This window comes from Callithrix jacchus, chromosome X (assembly GCF_049354715.1).
Source record: "Callithrix jacchus isolate 240 chromosome X, calJac240_pri, whole genome shotgun sequence".
NCBI lineage: Eukaryota > Metazoa > Chordata > Mammalia > Primates > Cebidae > Callithrix > Callithrix jacchus.
In genome coordinates, this window is record NC_133524.1 from 9,631,421 (window position 1) to 9,650,740 (window position 19,320).

The 19,320-nt window shown below is 42.6% G+C and overlaps 1 long non-coding RNA gene across 1 annotated transcript in view; it reads right to left on the reverse strand.

The window, feature by feature from the left end:
• Positions 1-1,720: 1,720 nt before the first annotated feature.
• Positions 1,721-19,320, reverse strand: part of LOC118150597 (uncharacterized) — a 30,446-nt gene continuing 12,846 nt past the window's right edge. The window contains exons 3-4 of the long non-coding RNA XR_004738718.3: positions 3,467-3,658; positions 1,721-3,378 (exon numbers count right to left, since the gene is read on the reverse strand). This is a non-coding gene — a long non-coding RNA (uncharacterized LOC118150597). The remainder of the gene's footprint in view (positions 3,379-3,466; positions 3,659-19,320) is intronic.

Below are 19,320 nucleotides of genomic sequence, written 5' to 3' on the forward strand. Positions count from 1 at the left end.
CACAACGTAAAGAAACTAAGAACTTTGAAAGAAGGTTTGATGAAATCCTAATGAGAACAGACAACTTAGAGAGGAATATAAGTGAATTAATGGAACTGAAGAATACAATGCAGGAACTCCGAGAAGTATGCACAGGTTTAAACACTCGAATTGTTCAAGCAGAAGAAAGGATATCAGAGGTCGAAGTCCAACTTAATGAAATAAAACGAGAAGACAAGATTAGAGAAAAAAGGATAAAAAGGAATGAGCAAAGTCTCCAAGAAATGTGGGACTATGTGAAAAGACCAAATTTACGTTTGATAGGTGTACCTGAATGCTACGGAGAGAATGAATCCAAGCTGGAAAATACCCTTCAGGATATTATTCAGGAAAATTTTGCTAAACTAGCAAAGCAGGTCAATATTCAACCCTAGGTAATAGAGAGAACACCACAAAGATACTCATCAAGAAGAGCAACCCCAAGGCACATAATCGTTAGATTCATCAGGGTTGAAACGAAGGAGAAAATACTAAGGGCAGCCAGAGAGAAAGGTCAGGTTACCCACAAAGGCAAGCCTATCAGACTTACAGCAGATCTCTCAGCAGAAACTCTACAAGCCAGAAGAGAGTGGGGGCCAATATTCAACATCCTCAAAGAACAGAACCTTCAGCCCAGAATTTCATATCCAGCCAAACTAAGCTTCACAACTGAAGGAAAAATAAAGTCTTTTTATGAACAAGCAAGTACTCAGAGATTTTATTACCACGAGGCCTGCTTTACAAGAGCTTCTGAAAGAAGTATTACACACAGAAAGAAACAACCAGTATTAGCCTTTCTAAAAATATGCCAAAAAGTAAAGAGCATCAACATAAAGAAGAATTTACATCAACAAATGGATAAAACAGCCAGTTAACATCAAATGGCAGTAACCCTAAATTTAAATCAACTAAATCCCCCAATCAAAAGACACAGCCAAAACCCAACGGCATGTTACATCCAGACCCGTTTCACATGCAAGGATACACAAAGACTCAAAACAAAGGGATGGACAAAGATTTACCAAACAAATGGAGAACAAAAAAATAAATAAATAAATAAAAAGCAGGAGTTGCAATTCTCGTATTGGATAAAACAGATTTTAAAGCAACAAAGATATAGTGGTAAAAGGATCAATGCAACAACAAGAGCTAACGATCCTAACACCCAGATACATAGAGACTTAGATTCAATGAGACAGAAAATTAATAAGGATATCAAGGACTCGAACTCAGATCCAAAACAAGTAAACTTAATAAATATTTATAGAGCTCTCCACTTTAAATACACAAAATATACATTCTTGTCAGTACCACATCACACCTACTCATAGGTTTAAATGAAACATTGATTGGCCATTATTAATACTCATTTTTTTTTCAGAATAAAGCAATATTTCCGTTCACCATCCCTCTTTCTCTTCCTCTTTCTTCCTCTCCTTTACTCATTTTTTTTTCTTTCCTTCTCTCAAGAATAAAAAAAAAAAAAGAAATCAACTTGTAAACCTCTAGATCCAGGTCGGCAATGTGGCTCTCACTGCTTGATTTCCTTCCTTCCCTTGCCTCCCTCCCTCCCTCCCTTCCTCCCTTCTTTCCTTCCTTCATCCCTTCCTTCCTCCCTCCCTTCCTCCTTCCCTCCCTAAAAATAAAAAAAATAAAAAATAAATAAATAAACTTATTAGTGAAGTGAGAGAAGCCACCAGAAACTTTCTGAGTAATCTACAGCCATACCAGCCTGAATGTGCCCAATCCCATTTGGTCTCTGAAGCTAGGCAGGGTCTGGCCTCTGTAGTACATACAGCACAGGAACTTTGTGAACACGTTCATTCACTTTAAAAAACTTATCAGTGAAGCGAGAGAAGCCACCAGAAACTTTCTGAGTAATCTACAGCCATACCAGCCTGAATGTGCCCAATCCCGTTTGGTCTCTGAAGCTAGGCAGGGTCTGGCCTCTGTAGTACATACAGCACAGGAACTTTGTGAACACTTTCATTCATTTTAAAAAACGTATCAGTGACACGAGAGAAGCCCCCAGAAACATTCTGAGTAATCTACAGCCATACCAGCCTGAATGCGCCCAATCCCGTTTGGTCTCTGAAGTTAGGCAGGGTCTGGCCTCTGTAGTACATACATCACAGGAACTTTGTGAACACTTTCATTCACTTTGGAAAACCTATTACTGAAGTGGGACAAGCTACCAGACACTCTGTGAGTAATCTAAAGCCATACCAGGCTGAATGCGCCCAATCTCGTTTAGTCTCCAAAATTGGTCGAGGTCTGGCCCCTATCGTACATACAGCACAGGAGCTTTGTGAACACTTTCATTCACTTCCAGAAACCTATCACTGAAGTGGAAGAAGCTACCAGAAACTTTCTGAGCAATGTACAAGCGTACCAGCCTGAATGCACCCAATCTCATTTAGTCTCTAAAGACAGGCAGGGTCTCGCCTCTGTAGTACGTACAGCACAGGAACTCTGTGAACACTTTCAATCACTTCAAAAAACCTATTACCAAAGCGAGAGAAGCCACCAGAAACTTTCTAAGTAATCTACAGCCATACCAGCCTGAACGTGCCCAATCTCGTTTGGTCTCCGAAGTTAGGCAGGGTCTGGCCTCTGTAGATCATACATCACAGGAACTTGGTGAACACTTTCATTCACTTCAAAAAACCTATTACTGAATCAGGAGAAGCTACCAGAAACTTTGTGAGTAATCTTCAGCCATACCACCCTCAACCTGCCCGATTTCATCTGTTCTCGGAAGCGAAGCAGCATCTGGCCTCTTCAGTACATACATAACAGGAACTTTGTCAATAGTATCATTCAGTTCAAGAAGCCAAGAAGCTACCAGAATTTTGTGAGTAATCTACGGCCATATCAGCCTGAATGCGTCCAGTCTCGTTTGGTCTCCCATGTTAGGTGGATTCCAGCCTGCTCTGTACTTGCATGGGTGGAACTTCAGAAATACTATCATTCAGCTTAAGCTGCCTATTAGCGAAGCAGTGTCAATGGCCCAGCAATTCGGCTAAGGCCATCTATGTTGCCTTTTTGGGATACGGTTTGGGCTCAGGAAAAGGCTTTGTTTCATACACCCTCTGCTCGTTCCAGACAGATTCTAGGTAGCTGTTCTACAATTACATTTCCCAAGAAAACAGCAGGAGCAGTGGCAAATCAGATGTTCCTCTGTGGGCAGAAGCTGAACACACAAGGAGGCCTGCGGCAAGGTCCTCATTTCCCAGGTCCTCATTTTGGTCCAGGACGTTCACTCAGGAACTGATGCTCCAGATGAAGAAGGTTGTCTCCTTTAATCCTGTAGTGCTGGAAAATCCAAAAGCCTTCGTGTGCCACAACATGAAGATAGATCTGGAACAGGCCAATGAGAGGGTGTGTGAGGTACTCAAGAAAATCTGGGGTTCTGCCCAAAGGATGGACTCCAGGTGAAAGTACTTACAGGGGAAGTGGGACAAGTTTCCAGTGTAGGGCTGCCCAGTGATGACACCAGGATCTGGCTGAGCAGCAGAACATCATTGGCTCCAGCTGTCCTCATCCATTCTCACAGCCTGAAACAAGCTCGCCTGAAGCTTATGCCTGGAAGCAGGAGTGGGAACATCCACGCTATGTATTATCAAGGAGCTTGAAGGTACTGTAGCATTAAAACAAAATAATAAAATAAAATAGTAAGTACAACCCTTCTTTGTCTAAGCATCTGTGTTTCATACTTATACACACACAAGTGTAAAAGTATAATTATGAGCACTAGAGTGCTTTTAGAAGCTCCAGTTTCTGATTTATTTGGTTAGTACCGTATAAAAAAACAGAAGTGTGTTTTATTGGTTTTGGTGATAGAAAAGTCTGGAATGATGTTTGTTTTCCTCATTTTTTCATTCTAGAACACAGAATCCAAAGGAGTGTTCACCAGTCTCACCTCCACTGCCCCACACAGAGATAGAGAGTCACCTGAGGCATTGGCTTTTTCTCCAAGAAGGTACAGATATCTCAGAGTAGGGAAATTCTAAATCAAAAGTAAGACTTAGCTTCTAGGATAAATACTTTTGATGAAAAATCCACTGAGGTGTATACTCCTAAACCAGACATATGCTTAGGATTCAAGCTGAGGTATCAGTTGGTTTCCGCTTCTTTTTAAAATATGTCCAGTTGTTACCCAGTTAACATGAAGAAACCACTGTCTCTAGAAGAAAGCTTGCTTTGCACTATTAGGGAATCGCTATTCAGTTTGAATAACTCAGTTATATGTTAGTCTTTAGCAGGTTTTAAATAGTTTTTCTGACCTTTTGAAAAATAACTACATAACTGCTTCTTGTTGGTGAGATATGCTACTTTACATATGGTTTTGGTTTTCTATTTGCAGACAAGATTGATGGGTTACACCAAAATAAAGTATTTTTATGTTGATAAGGTGTAATTTTTAGGTTCACCAAGAATATATTTTACTTAATAAGTTAAAGTCCTTTTGGTGCACTACTAAGTGCAAAAACTCCTTTCCAAACAAAGGAGAACTACCTTAACATTCCCGGTCTCTGCTTTTATGTCTATACAGTATACTGAGTTCAGTATGGTGTCCACGAGTGCCCTGTGTGGATAGACACATGCATTCCTTCCAGGAGCGGGTACTGACTCCGGACTCCAGACACCTATTATTAGTTAGGGTTCTCAGTTTGCAATCATATTGAAACTATGAAGAGCAAAATAAAAGCAAAACCTTACTTTTGCACAGTTTGGAAGTATACACTTAGAACTAACCTCCTCCCTTGCCACGTGGAGAGATGTACCATGTGTAAATCTGCCTTTACCTTAGGTAGATTGGTACAGTGTCTTTGCATCCGTGGGATCTGCCTTTTCATTCATTAGTTTGAACTGTATATAAACCATACATTCTGTAAAGTTTTATAGAATAAATATTCAGCTGTGAAAACTGGTAAATAAAACTAATATTTCTTACACATGCACACACACACAAAGGCGCTCCTCAATGAGCATGACAAGAAGTCCCTCTTTCAGATAGGGGCCTCTGCAGTAGAACTTGGCTTCCTTGATATAATCACATGGCCAGTTCTGAGCCCCTAACTTGCTTGGGATGCTTCTGCCACATCTTCAAATGACTTCAGTTAGTGGTTCCCACAGATGAAATATTTGCCAGACAAGACGTTGTTACATATCTGTGGCTTTTATATTTATTAAACAATTGCTTCCTCCTCCCAAGGTAATAGCCTCCAATATCCCCAGTTTTTCAAAAACATTATTGACAATTCTTCTACCATATGTTGACGCTGTGTTTCAATTCTTGTATCATTTATTTCCTAGGGCACAATTGGTTCTGCTATGACAATCTCCAGGGTAAGGATTCAATTGTACAAGGTTACATGAGCTTGTAAATGAAGGACAGAGGGGGCGGGGGGAAAGGCTGAAAGAGAGAAGGAAGGAACAAGAGGAAAAGAGAGAGAAACTACAAATGGGAGGCCTTAATTCTAGCCATTAAAAATGCTGGTTCTAAAAATCCATCACATGGTCAGAACCCAGCTTTTTACATGTGCTCATATTCATACAGAAAAGACATGCTTTGTTTTGTTTCCTAATGAACCCATGGCAAATTCTGTCAGTTGTGAAATACAAGATGGGGAACTCTGAAAATGTAGCTGGGGGGAAAATGATGCAACCAGGTGGAGAAAAGCTGCCTTGAAAAACAAGTTGCCTTGAGTTGCCAGAACACTGAAGGAGAGCAGAGGTCCCCTTGTGTGTCTTCCCCAACTCTGTTCATTTTCCGATCCAAACTGCTTCTTGTTCAAATATGCATGCTAACACGTATTTCATTTTTAACAAATGCTACTCCAAGTATTCATTAGCATCTTATCCACTGTCTCTAAAATAATCTACGGTGACCTGAATAGCTGTAGAATGACAGGAGAAAGACTGCAAGGAGGAGACATGCATGCGGGTCCCAGAGGGAAAGGCACAACTTGCTGGGTCCGTGGTAAGGGGTGGGTACCTGGCTTCAGCCCCTCAGCAGAGAGGGCAGGACTGAGTGGAGCAAGCGGCTCACAGAAAATGTATTAACCCATTGAAATGTCACCAGAATTAAATTAAAATGTCACCAAAGAAGCTCATGGGGTGAGAAGTTGTCATGTGATTTTAAAAATAATTATTATTAAATCCAACTAAAGCATGCATATAATTGAATCAAAGGTACTAGCAATCCTTGTTTCATCTTTCCTCAGCCCCATCCTCCACCTCAAGTACAACAACTTTCTACTCCATTCAGTTCCTTCTAAAATTTTCCTCTATATTTCTAAACAATTTGCATGTACTGTTAGTTCTCAATTTTATTAGTTTTAAACATATTATCAACTTCTGTTATGATACTGGAGGGTTTTTCTGGCCTAACCACCCCAGTTTGCCTTGCCCTGTCCCCTCAACTTAGATACTATGAGTTTAAAAAAAAAATTAATAGAATTAATAGTGTTTTTTTTTTTTTAAGAAAGGGTCTCGCTCTGCTGCCCAGGCTGCAGTATAGTGGCACAATCATGGCTCACTGCAGCTTCAACCTCCTGCACTCAAGTGATCCTCGCAGCTCAGCCTCCCAAGTAGCTAGGACTAAAGGCACACTCCACCACATCCAGCTAATTTTTAAAACTTTGTAGAGAAGGGGTCTCACTTTGTTGCCCAATCTGGTCTTGAACTCCTGTCCTCCAGCAATCCTCCCACCTAGGCCTCCCAAAGCACTAGGATTACTAGGATACCTGGCCCCTAATAGAGTCTTGCTATTATTATGGCTTCATATACTCTCTGTTGATCCACGTGGCAAACTGTGACTGCATTTCCTTTCTTGCACAACTCTGAGTATTTTCTGGGATTAATAACTGTCTCATGTAATTGCTTAGTTTTCTAGAGAAGTTCTCTGATTTTTCTCCAAATACTTTCCAATGCCTCGTGATACTTTCCCCAAATGCTCACACACATTAAATAACCTCACTCGCCCATGTCTCCACCCAAACACTGCCACTGAGAGCCATGTGTCCTCCTGCTCTGCAATGTACCCGTTTGGCTTTAAACCCAGCATGCGGCTAGTGTCCTGAAATACCCCAATCTCTTTCCAGCATGGGATCTTATCTCCTGGTTTCCTTGTCTTCCTCCCTTCTTGATTTACTACTTTGTGCTGCTGAAATACACTCTCCAGTAGCTCCTGCAGAGACATACACAGGAGAGATATATTTTTCTTCTTTGAACATTTAACGACCTGTTAACTTTGCCCTTATCACTCTGCCTGAGTGAGTGCTCTCTGCACTGCACCCTCCTCAGAAATTTAGCATTGCTCCACTTCCCCTGCAGTATTAGCCCTAAGAAACCTGCCGCCTTTGAACTGTCAGATGTGACCTCTTTATCTCTGTAGAAACTTATAGCCTAGTGCTGACCAAAGTCAGTCTAATTTTCTTTCTTTTTTTAACTTAAAATTTTTCCTTAATTTCCAATTTTCCCCAACTGTGTGTGTGTGTGTGTGTGTGTGTGTGTTTTATGTGTGTGAGGCAGGGTCTCACTCCGTCACCCAGGCCGGAGTGCAGTGGTGTGATCACAGCTCACTACAGCCTCCACCTCCCGGGTTCAAGCAGTCCTCCCACCTCAGCCTCCTGGGTAGTGGGGACTACAGGTGCATGCCACCACTTTTAGCTAACTAAAAGATATGCTTTTTGAAGAGTCTTGCTATGTTACCCAGGCTGGTCTGAAACTCCTGGGCTCAAGTGATCCTCCCCGCTCAGCCTCCCAAAGTGCTGGGATTACAGTTGTGAGCCACCGCACCTGCCCTCAACTTTCTAATAGACATAATTTAAATGGTAAAAAGAAAGAAGTGGGATTAGTTTTAATAATTTATTTTATTTAATCCCATATATCAAAAAATGCTATGATTTCAAGCCATAATCAACATGAAAATTACTGGTGAGACATTTTACCACACCTTTGATATCGTGAGTGTATTTTACACTCACAGCACATCTCAGTGGGGACCTGTCATGTGCTCAGAACTCCACAGCCACTGGAGCTAACGGCCGCTGCATGACTGTGTAGTTCTAGAGCCTTCTGTCCATCCCTGGTGTTCTGGGGTCCTCACAGTGGTCCTCATTGGCATTTACTCTCTCTGTTTGTGCTTGTACTGTGTCCCTCCAGAATCTTTCCAGAACCACGACTCCTGTGCCGTCATTGCTAAAGTCCCCCTCTGGGGCCAGAGGTCCTCCTGGAGAGGCCATGGCTTCTGAATGCCATGAGCATTTGGGGTTACCACACACCCTGTCACACCTAAAGCCATGAGAGTCCTGGTGCTCAAACTTAAGGACTGTAGCTGGCCAATCTTCCCAGCAGGTGTCAGACACACTGGGTCATGTCACCACAGAGGATTTCTCAGGTCCCCAGGGCATGGCCTGAGATTGGAAATGTGTTCTTGGAATCCTGCAGGATTTCTTAGGGTTTCAACATTTCCTGCTAAAAATCCAACAATTCCTGGAAGGGGCGATGCTTCAGCCTGTATTGAGCAACATGCAAAAAGAAAACTGGCAGGCCAGGCACAGTGGCGCGCGCCTGTAATTCCAGCGCTTTGGGAGGTCGAGGCAGGACTGCTTGAGCCCTAAAGTATGAGACCTGCATGGGCAAAATAGTGAGACGCTGTCTCTACAAAAAAACAAAAAAATAATAAGGAGACAGGCTTACAGCCAGCACAGACAAGACCTTGCCTCTGTGTGCCTCAGGCGTGGGGAACTGAGCTCAGGCAGGGAGAGGGATTGGAAAGACAGAAGGTGAGGAAGGAGGAATACAGGGCACACGTTGTCTCCTTCCCATGTCGCTGGAGACATCAAGGACTCTCTCTCTCTCTCTTTCTCTCTGTCTCTCCTCATACCCCTGCTTCCCTTCATGCCCTTCTCCTACCAACATCTCTCCCTCCTCCAGGTTCCCAGGAGGCTTGAGGAGAATATAATTCCTTTACTTTCACTTAGGAGGCAAAAGATTCCTCCCTTGTATGTGTCATCTTAAAACAACAGCCAAGAGCATGCCCTCTATGCATTTGTCAAATAGCGTTTGCCATCAGCTGGGCACTTCCACACCCTTCTACAAGAATGACCTTATTGATTTCCCATAACAACCCTAAAGAAGGCATTGCTGCTGTCCCCATTTTACAGATGGGGAAACTGAGGACCGGGGTGGTCAGGGGGTAGCCCACATGTGTTCCCAGGTGTGGCTCCAAACTTCATGCTGTCACCATAAGTGGCAGCTTCCTATCTCTGGGGGGTGCCTGCACAATTGGAGGCAGAGTCAGACATGGCATTTTGCCATGAAATGGTTTACTCTGAAAATAAAGAAAGCCTGAGGGTGTTGGACTGAATTTTGCAGAGTGGATTTAAATCCAGACTTTTGCAGAATGGATTTAAACCAGAGATTGAGAGCAAGTTCTTAATTCTAAACGCTCCCAACAGCTTCCATCCTGACCAAAAATGAAAGCCTAGTGCTGAGACTGGCCCCCAGCCGCCTGCCGTAATCACCCTGAGTCTAGTTCCCTTCACTCACCCCCACAATGCCAGGACCCTCCCAGGGAAAGTCAGCCATTGGCAGGAGGACATATCTAACTGCTGTCCAGTAACACCTTCAAATGTGAAACTCTCACTTAATTATGTTGCCATTACATTTTAGTCCATCCTGGTTTTCAACTATGAACACATTTTATTGTTTCCTTCCCGCTTTATTCAACTTTCCTGCTTTCAGGGTTTACAGCATGCTCATGAATTTCAAACCCATGCATGTTTCTTGCTGGGTGCCAGCAACCCCATAATTAACGAGATCTAAGGAATTTGGACTCCACTAATTTGCATTACAGGATGGTTATGACAGAAGCTGGCAAGATCGAACTTTTGCTGCACGAAGAAAAGGCTTGCTAATCATTTTAATGGCGTAAACATGGCAGGTCATGGAGCCATGACGATTGTTTACATACACGTAAACAATTCATGCTGTTTTCTACTTGCTCTTTTGTACACAATATCTGCTCTTCAGTTTTCAGGACTCTCAGTGCGGCTACCTCATCCTTGGGTAACTTGAGTGTCCTTTTGCTTTTTGCTTTGTTGTTCCATTTGCATTTGACCTGTCATTGTGTCCCAGAAAGCATCTTGCCGGCCACACCGACCTGGAAATGGGTAAACATGTTCTGTTCTCATCTCTTAAAACCCTGCGCGTCTGGCATTTCAGAAGCTGTGTGATGTTAGATCCTTTATGTAACAACCAACCCTAGGTGGAGACTGCTAAAACAGGAAAAAGGTTTTCAGAATCAACGAGCAAAACCTTGCTGTGAATTTCCTAAAGATGGCACAGACGGGATAAATACGTACTCCCAACTTGGAAACAGGGACATTTAAGGCAATGCCTTCAGCACTAGGAATACACATTCCAGTCAGAGAAAAAGAACTGGTAATTGCCAATCTGTACATGAGCTGTGAGGAGTCCCCACAATGACACTGCAATTACCTTTGAACTAATTGGCAGGAAATAAATGAACACAGGAATGTGGCTTTTGAGTTTTAGTATAATGTTTCAATAACCACCTACAAATAATTAGCTAATTCAGGACAAGTGTTTTCAAAGGAGTATTAAAATATAGCTCTGATCCATTAATTGGCACAAATTCTCCTTCAACAAAGCCAATGAATTATTTTTCGTGAATTAGTGAATATTAAATAACTAGAAATTGTTTTTCCCCTTGTTGTGGTGCTGGTATTGTTAGCATGCATCCAAAAATGTGACCTGGGATATTCCAGATATATTCTTGGATTCTAGCATGGTAATTAATATCTCATTTTACTGGTTGTTTTTTCCTCCAAGCTCCTCCCGAAAAGTGCTATACTAATTAGGAATAATTCTCATTTGTTCATTAAAGCAAGCCCTCAAAAGATATCCTTAAGATGATGATTTATTAACCTAAACCACGTTATTATATGTTCCCAGCCTAATAAAAGTATAATTGGGCCAGGCCCAGTGGCTCACACCTGTAATCCCAACACTCTGAGAGGCAGAGGAAGGTGGATTGCTCAAGCCCAGGAGTTGGAGACCAGCCTGAAGAGCATAGTGAAACCCGTCTCTACCAAAAATAAAAAAATTAGCTGAGCATGATAGAGCACCTGTAGTCCCAGCTACTCAGGAGGCTGAGGTGGGAGGATTGCTTGAGTCCAGGAGTTCAAGACAATCATGGGCAACATAGCAAGACCCACATCTCTTCAAAAAAATTTAAAAATTGGACGAGCCATGGTGACTTATGCCTGCCTCAGCACTTTGGGAGGCTGAGGCAGGCAGATCACTTGAGGAGAGGAGTTTGAGACTCCTTAAGGCTGCAGTGAGCTGTGATTGCACCACTGCATTCCAAACCTAGGTGATACGGCAAGACCCTGTCTCAAAAAAACAAACAAACAAAGAAAACCCTACAATTGCTCTTTAAATATTTGATTGATTGATTGATTGAGACAGCATCTTGCCCTATCACCCAGGCTGGAGTGCAGTGGTGCAATCACAGCTCACTGCAGCTTCAACCTCCCAGGACCAAGAGATCTTCCCACCTCAGCGTCTTGTATAGCTAAGACTACAAGCGTGTGCCACCACACTCAGCTCATTTTTTCATTTTTTTCTGTAGATACAGGATCTTGCTATGTTGCCCATGCTGGTCTCAAACTCCTGGGCTCAAGCAATCCCCCTGCCTCAGCCTCCCAAAGTTTTGGGATTACAGGTATGAGCCATCACATCCACCCACTTTCTATTTTTCTGAAATTTTTTTACTGTGGTAAAAGATATATAACAAAAATTGCTCTTTTGGCCATTTCTAAATGTTCAGTTCATGATGTTAATCACATTCATGAAGTTATACAACTATCACCACCATCTGTCTCCAGAACTTTCCCCTTTTCCCAAACTGAAACTCTGTCCCTGCTAAGCAATAATAACTCCTCATGCCTTCCTCCGCCAGCCTCTGGTAACCTCTAATGCATTTTCTATCTCTCATCCTACTCATTCTAGATATTTCATAGAAGTGCAATCATATACTATCTGTCCTTTTGTGTCTGGTTTATTTCACCTAACCCAATACTTTCAAAGTTCGTCCATGTTGCAGTATGACTCAGAACTTCATTCTTTTTTAAGGCTGAATAATATTGAATTGTATGGATATGCCACCTTTTGTTTATCCATTCATTTGAGCTGTTCTACTTTTCAGCTATGGTAAACGACCCTGTGATGAACACTGGTGTGCAAGTATGTGTTTGGGTTCTTGCATTCAATTCCTGCAGTGTATACCTGGAAGATGAATTGCTGGATCACTTGGTAATTCTATGTTTAACTCTTTGAGGACCTGCCCAACTCTCTCGGCAGCTGCTGCACTGTGTTACATTGCAATCAGCCATGTGTGAGTGTTCCAATTTCTCCACATCCTCACCAACACTTGTTATTTTGTTGTTTATAGCCATCCTAGTAGGTGTGAGCAACACTCACTCTTGACAGAAAAACACACGGAAGACCTAATTTGGGTGCTGCAAAGAACAGGGGAACTGGGTGATTAGGAAGCAAAAGAAGCCTCTGGGAAGGAGGAGTACAGAAGTTAGAGCTGGGGAGGAAAATGACATGGGACAGGGATCATACGCTGAGCACTGGGTTTATGTTATCATTAGTCTTTCCAGAATATGGAGGCTTGGCCTATATCCTCAATCAGGGTCTGTACACCAACAGAAAGAAATGCACATGTGGATCTCTTTCACTTTATAATGATCTGAGTAGAGCAAGAGAATCCACAGGGAAAAAGGCTATTTTCTGCTCAACTGACAGTACTGTCCGATGAGTCCTAGTCTCTGAGCAACACAGGAGGCTATAAATTCCCTCGGAATATTGTCCCTACAAACTAGTTCAATCTGTAGCCAGAAATATCCAAGATAAAAAATTAGGTGTGGTATACTGCATAGCATGTTGTGTATCAGATACAGTCACCATCAAGGATATTTACATAGTGGTCTTTTTCCTTTGTTACCACAATAGACAATTAAATGATAAGCAATTTTATATCTTTAAGACATATAAATAGAAAAAAATCAAGGGATTTGGGTGTTTTTCATTATCTTTGTGTGTCTATGATTAAAAAAACACATAACTGGGCCAGGCATAATGGCTCATGCCTGTATTCCCAGCACTTTGAGAGGCCAAGCTAGGAAGATGGCTTGAGCTTAGGAGTTAGAGACAAGACTAGGCAACATAGGGAGACCTCATCTCTACAAAACAACTTAAAAATTAGCTGAGCATGGTGATGCATGCCTGTAGTCCTGGCTATCTGGGGGACTGAGGTGGGAGGATTGCTTGAGCCCAGGAATTCAAGACCAGGCTGGACAACATGGCAAAACTCCATCGCTACAAAAAATACGAAATTAGTCAGGTGTGGTGGCACACGCCTGTGATCTAACCTACTCAGGAGGCTAAAGTGGGAGGATTGCATGGGCCCAGGAGGCTGAGGGCTGCAGTGAGCTGTGATTGTGCCACTGCACTCCAGCATGGACAGAGCGAGACCCTGTCTTAAACAAACAAAAGTCACTCAGTGGGTAAATATCAGAGCCTAATCATTAAAAAGATATATTGTGTGACCAGAATGTTAAAAACCAACCACACCAAGTCTTGGTGAGGATGTGGGGAAGCTGGAAATCTCATACACAGTTAGTACAAATGTAAAATGGTACAACCTTTTTTTTTGTCATTTCACAAAGTTTGTTTCTGAAAAAGTTAAACATATATCTATAATAGGATCCAGCCTTTCCAGTTCAAGATATTTATCCAAGAGAAATATAACCATAGTCCCATATAAAAACTGATAAGCAAATGTTCATAGCAGCTGTATTTGCAATAGCTAAAAACTGTAAAAACCATAAACAATCCAAATGTCCATCAGTAGATGAATAGAGAAACAAACCATAATGCAACATACAATGGGATACTACTGAGCAATAAAAAGGAATCAATGACTGATGCGTGAACAGCATGAATAAATCTCCAAAGTGTCATCCTTCGTGAAAGAAAGAATCCAGACAAAAAAGAGTACAGACTGTCTAACTCCATTCATATTAACTCAAGAAAATATGGCAGGAAGCAGACCAGTGCTTACTTGGGAATAGAAGAAGGGGGAAGGGCTGAAGGGAGGTGTTACAAAGGGCTTGAGGAAATGTTTAGAAGTGATGAGTATAATAATGGACAGAACCACGGTTCCCCCAAAGACTTCCATGTCCTAATCCCAGAAACTGTGAATGTGTTACTTTACATGGCAAAGGGGAGTTACAGTTGTAGATGAAATTAAGGTTGCTAGTCAGCTGACTTTAAGATTATCTTAGATTATCTTACATTGGGCCAATGCAATGACAAAGGTCCTCAAAAATGAAAGAGGGAGACAGAAGCATTCCAAGTCAGAAGGAGGTATGCAATGGAAGAATGGTGTCTTAGTCAATATTGAGTTGCTACAGCGGAATACCTGAAGCTAGGTAATTCATAAAGAAAAGAGGTTTATTTGGTTCATGATCCTGTGGCAAAGTCCAAAATTGGGCAACTGCAACTGGTGAGGGCCTCAGTTTGCTTCCACTGATGGTGGAAAACAGAAGGAGAGTGGGTGTGTACAAAGAGACCCCATTGTGAGAGAGGAAGCAAGAGAGAAACCAAGGAAGCCAGACTCTTTTTAACAACTGTTCTCAGGAACTAATCCATTCCAGTGAGAGCAAGAACTCACTCACCAGAAGGACAGCATTAATCTATTCATGAGGGATCTTCCCCCATGACCTAAACACCTCCCACTAGGCCCAACCTCCCATACAGCCACACTGAAGATCAAATCACAACATAAGTTTTTGCTGGGACAAACCATGTGCAAACGATAGCAAATGGTCAGAGAGACGCAACATTGCTGGCTTTGAAGATGGAGGAAGGGACCATGAGCCAAGAAATGCAAGAAGCCTCTAGAAGCTGGAAAAGTCAAGGAAATGGATTCTCCCCTCGAGTCTCCAGAAAGGAATACAGCCTTGCTAATATCTTGATTTTAGCCCTCCAAGACCCCTTGCAGACGTCTGGCCTCCAGAACTGTAAGATGATAAAATTGTGTTGTTTCAGCTGGGTGTGGTGGTATACCATGTAATCCTAGCTACTTGGGAGGCTTGCTTAAGGCCAAGAGTTTAAGGTCTTAAACCTGGACAATGTATCAAGACTACCTCTTAAAAATAAAAAATAAAAACAATTGGCCCGGCGCAGTGGCTCACACCTGTAATCTCAGCACTTTAGGAGGCTGAGGTAGATGGATCACTTGAGGTCAGGAGTTCAAGACCAGCCTAGCCAACATAGTGAAACTCCCATCTCTACTAAAAACGCAAAAATTAGCTGGACATGGTGGCAGGTGCCTGTAATCCCAGCTACTTGGGAGGCTGAGACAGGATAATTGCTTGAACCCAGAGGCTGAAGTTGCAGTGAGCTGAGATAGTGCCACCACACTCCAGAGTGGGCAACAGAGTGAGACTCTGTCTCAAAAAAATAAATAAATAATAAAAACAATCAAACATGGTAGTCCACACCTGTAGTCGCAGCTACTCTGGAGGCTCAAGCAGGAGGATCATTTGAGCCCAGGAGTTTGAGGCTGCAGTAATTTCAGCCTGAGCAACAGAGCAAGGCTCTGTCTAAAAAAAAAAAAAAAAAAACTGTTTAAGCCACTAAGTTTTTGGTGATTTGTTATAGCAGTCACAGGAAACTCATATTGTTCCATTCATTATTTCTAATGTGTTGATGGTTTCACAGCTATGTACATATGACAAAACTTTTCAAATTGTAATTGTCCATATGCATGGTTTATTTTATGTTAATGGATATCTCAGTAGAGCTTTTTTTTAAAAAAAAATTATTATTATTATTGAGAGAGAATCTCACTCTGTTACCGAGGCTGAAGTACAGTGGCACAAACTCGGCTCACTCAGCTCACCTCCGCCTCCCAGGTTCAGCTCACTGCAACCTCAGCGTCATGAGTAACTGGGATTACAGGCATGTGCCACCACTCCCAGATAATTTTTGTATTTTTAGTACAGATAGTGTTTCACCATTGTTGGCCAGGCTAGTCTTGAACTCCTGTTCTCAAGAGTTCTGCCCACCTCAGCCTCCCAAAGTGCTGGGGTTACAGGCATGAGCCACCACACTTGGCCTCAATAAAGCTGTTTAAAAAACAATTTTTGGGGCCGGGCGCGGTGGCTCATGCCTGTAATCCCAGCACTTTGGGAGGCCGAGGCGGGTGGATCACGAGGTCAAGAGATCGAGACCATACTGGTCAGCATGGTGAAACCCCGTCTCTACTAAAAATACAAAAACTTAGCTGGGCACTGTGGCGCGTGCCTGTAATCCCAGCTACTCAGGAGGCTGAGGCAGGAGAATTGCCTGAACCCAGGAGGCGGAGGTTGCGGTGAGCCAAGATTGCGCCATTGCACTCTAGCCTGGGTAAACAAGAGCGAAACTCTGTCTCAAAAAAAAAAAAAAAAAAAAAAATTTTTGGGCTGGGCATGGTGGTTCATGCCTGTAATCACAGCACTTTGGCCAAGGTGGGTGAATCACGAGGTCAGGAGTTCAAGACCAGCCCGGCCAAGATGGTGAAACCCTGTCTCTACTAAAAATGCAAAAATTAGCCAGGCATGGTGGTGGGTGCCTATAATCCCAGCTACTGGGAAGGTTGAGGCGGTGAATCACTTGAACCAGGGAGGCGGAGATTGCAGTAAGCCAAGATCATGCCACTGCACTCCAGAGTGGGCAACAGAGCAAGACTATGTCTCAAAACAAACAAACAAACAAACAAATACTTTTGTGGCCAGATGCAGTGACTCACACCTGTAATCCCAGCACTTTGGGAGGCTGAGGCGGGCGGATCACCTGAGGTCAGGAGTTTGAGACCAGCCTGTCCAACATGGTGAAACCCTGTCTCTATTAAAAATAAAAAATAAAAAAATCAGCCAGGTGTGGTGGCTCACACCTGTAATCCCAGTTACTTGAGAGGCTAAGGCAGGAGAGTCACTTGAACCCGAGAGGTAGAGGTTGCAGTGAGTCGAGATTGCACCACTGCACTAAACTTTGTCTCAAAAAAACAAACAAACACTTTTTGCAAAACAGATCTTCTTTGTGATTCCTTTTTTCATCCATCACATGCAGAAATACATAGGAAAATCACCCATGTCAATTCAATGGACTTTATTATGAACAGTATGCATTACATATCACTACATCTCTTTTAAGTCTATAAGCTTTACTGACACTTGTACCTGAGGGATATTATAGGCTGGCTCAATATGTTTTACATTGGATTACTTATAAGAAATTAATCTAGCTTAATCACATAAATATTCATCTGTAATTTTTCTCTCTTTGGTATTAAAATAAGTTACTAAGTTATATCAGAAATGGAACTAAAAATTATCATAAAGGTTGCAACTAAAACCAAAGATTACCAACCGCACTAAAAATCTAAGTGCACTTATAGTATAAACAAGAGCTCTTCACAGTGAAAGAATTATTTCTATGTGTACTTATGTTCATTATAGATATACTTCATTAGAGCAAAGTTGAGGTCTACTATAATAAATTGTTAGCTGTGTAAATACAGCCTTTGAATTAGGAGTCAAAGAAGTAGGCAGATCCCAATGTGTACTCGGGTAGGATTCAGTTCTGGTGTATCAGGTAGGGTCCCTGCAGGAAGCAGATGGCATATATAGAAGGGTTAAGTAAAGACAGTTAAATGAGGAAGCTATTTACAGAGAAAGGTGGATGGAGTTAGGGGAACCCAACCAGAAGCTGGAGGGGAAGGGAGCTAGGTGTGGAAGACTGTACTGTTTGTTCTCAATTGACCCATTCCTCCCAGCCAATGTCATGTGCTCTTGTAGGCAGAATATACTTCCTTGCCTCTTTGACCTTGAGCTTGGCCATAACTTGCTTTGGTCAATGGAATGCAAGCAGATGTGACAAACGCCACTTTTTTTTTTTTTTTTTTTTTTTTTTGAGACGGAGTTTCACACTTGTTGCCCAGGCTGGAGTGCAATGGTGTGATCTTGGCTCACTGCAACCTCTGCCTCCCAGGTTCAGGTGATTCTACTACCTCAGCCTCCCAAGTAGCTGAGATTACAGGCATGTACCACCACGCCTGGCTATTTTTTTTCTTATTTTTTTTTAGTAGAGACAGGGTTTCTCCATGTTGGTTAGGGTAGTCTTGAACTCCTGACCTCAGGTGATCTGCCTGCCTTGGCTTCCCAAAATGCTGGGATTACAGGCGTGAACTACCATGTCCAGCCAAACACCACTTTTAAGCAGAAGCTTGAAATGCACTGGTGTGGTTGGCATGTACTTGAGTGCTCTTGGCCTTGAGAAAAACAGGTGCCAGATAGGATCTGGCTCCAGATATGGGAAGAGTGCATGGAACTGAGCCAAGTCTAGTCTGTTAAAACACAGCAAAGACAAAGCTGATGCACAGCCTATATGCCTTATGAACAAGAACTAAATGTTTGCTGCAGGAGCAAAAGCTGACCAGACAAACCAGATGGTGCAGCCTGCAGGGACCAGCCTCCGTGACACACAGCAGGGCAAAGAGGAGCCAAGAATGGATGTAGGGACAAACAGAGAAGAACCACACAGGAGAGCATGGAGGGAGAAATGCAGGGAGATTCATTTCCACGAAGGGCTAAGGACAAGAGACTTCAAGCTGTGTGGAAGAGGCAAACAACACAAGCTGAATGAGGGGAGGGAAGTAAAGAGAGGGTTCCGAATAGAGAGAGCATCATGCTGACACTTGAATTTGTCTCCTAACCAGATTTTTCACTGGATCCATATTCTGGTGCCAAAAGGAATGGGGAAACGATAAGAAATCACATGAAGGACTCAGAAATACCCTGGGATACATTGCCAAGCCGGGGCAAGGTGGTCCCCTTCTAGCAAGCCATACATACAAGACCACCCTCAGCTTTGACTTGTGAGGGCTTGCAGTATACCTGGATGTAGTGCCCAAGGGGGTGGGCAGAACATTGGTGCCCTGCATGTTACAGTGGTGCCCCTAGGAGGCCTGTCCTTACAAGCCTGACAATATTTCTCAACCCCACTGTGAATTATTAAAGTCAGGAACCTACCCTCACACTCTGCAGATTATTTATAGTGCATACTTTAATAAATATGCACCAGTAAATACCTACAGCTGTGCATGTGTGTGCAAATAACTCCTCCCCAAGAGATGCAATAAATACATGAAAC